Consider the following 1,936-nt stretch of genomic DNA (forward strand, 5'->3'; position numbering starts at 1 on the left):
AACATCACTTTCATCACTTCCACCACCATCGTCATCATAATCATCATCGTTCCTTTCATCACTATCACCACCATCGTCATCCCAATCATCACAACCATTCTCATCACCCACATCATTCATACCCCCAGTACCATGACAATCACAAACACACCTTTCCAATCACCACTTCCATCCCACTGTGGTTACTCCTCCTTCACTATTAGCCATCATTATCATCAGTATTCTCCCTCTACATCGTCATCATAGTCATCATCGTCATAATCGTCATCACCTGGCATCCGATATCGCCATCTTCAAAATCCTCTCTTTGATCGTCTTAATTGTCAATTATAGGTTTCCGATGCGAACCAGCACCAAAAAAAAAAAAAAAAAAAAAAAGTATCCCCTCTCCATTCACCTACGGGAGAGGGGGGGGAAGGAGGGGGGGGGGGAGACGGAAGGGGGGAGAGGGGGAGAGGAGGAGGGAGGGAGAGGGAGAGAGGGAGGATGAGATGAGAGTGTGAGAGAGTATGAGGAGAGGGAGGGAGGAGAGAGAGAGAGAGAAGGGATGAAGAGGAGAGAGAGTGAGGAGAGAGAGAGTGAGAGAGAGAGAGAGAGAGAGAGGGCGAAGGGGGGGGGGGGGGAAAAAGAGGAAGGGAGAAGGAGGGAAAAGGAAAAAAGAGGTGAAAAAGAGTGGAGAGGAGAAGGGGAAGAAGGGGGAGAAGGGAGAGGGGAGAAGAGCGAGAAGTTGAGCGGGATAGTGAGGTGGGGCATAGAGTAGAGATAGGGAGGGAGGGAGACATAGAGAGGGTAGAGAGACAGAAACATAGACATACAGACAAATAGATAGATAGATAAAGAGAGAGGGAGAGTAAACAGAACCAATAAATCATAAAAAATACAGTACATCAAAATCAACCCCCTCTGTACCACCACCATTCCCATCCTCAAATCACCACAACCCTCCCTATATCCATACCCCCTCTTTATCAACTTCAATCCCCCTTTTCGCCCTCCCCCCCCCCTCTCTTTATCACCCTTATCAGCGCCCCCCCTCACCCCTCCTCCCCTCCCTCCCCTCCCCTCCCAATACCGTGCTTCGAAGACGGCCGGACGCGGAGTCTGTAGTGACAAAGACTATCCTACCTACATCTTCAGCACACTGAAAAAAAGGATATTTATCCTCTTTTTTTTTCTTCCTTCTTCTTCTTTTAAAGGAGCCGAAGAGGTGGTGATCCGATTACGAGAAGATTAGACCGCGATTGATTTTTTTTTTTTTTTTCTATAGCGTCAAGGTCAATGTGGAAGGAAGAAGGAGGTGGGGAAGGGAAGGGGAGGGAAGGGGAGGGAAGGGAAGGGGAGGAAGAGGAGGAAGAGGGAGAAAGGAGGAGGAAGAGGAAGAGGAAAAGGAATAGGAAGAGGAGGCAGAGGTGGACGAGGAGAGGGGAGAGGGAAGAGGATGGGAGAAAGGGAAAGGAGAGGAAAAGAAAGAAGAAAAAATAGGGAAAGGAGAACAAATAAATTCAAAGGGATAGAGGAGAGGGGATCAAGAGAAATAGACAGAAGAAGGGAATTGAGATAGGAGAGGCAAAACTGAATACAAAAAGGAGAGAGAGGAAGGCAGAGGAAGAGAGAGGAAGAGAGAGGAAGAGAGAGGAAGAAGAGGAAGAGAGAGGAAGAGGCGCGCAGGCGACCTACGGTGACCTGCCGCTTGACCTGCTTCCTTCACCTGCAGACCTCTTGGTACTTGAGGTCCCGGATCTCGGAAGGGAGAGAAGGAAATAAACCGATGGATTTTCTTCCCCTTCTCTTTCTCTTTCTCGTTCTCCTGCTCCTTTTCTTCTTTGTTTTCCTCCTCCCTTTCTTCTTCTGTTTCCCTTTTCTTCTTTGTTTTCCTCCCTTTCTTCTCCTTTTCCTTCTTTGTTTTTATCCTCCTTTTCTTCTTCGTTTTCCTCCT

The sequence above is a fragment of the Penaeus japonicus genome, unplaced genomic scaffold, assembly GCF_977035675.1.
Source record: "Penaeus japonicus unplaced genomic scaffold, GWHDUDI00000001_assembly GWHDUDI00000013, whole genome shotgun sequence".
Lineage (NCBI taxonomy): Eukaryota > Metazoa > Arthropoda > Malacostraca > Decapoda > Penaeidae > Penaeus > Penaeus japonicus.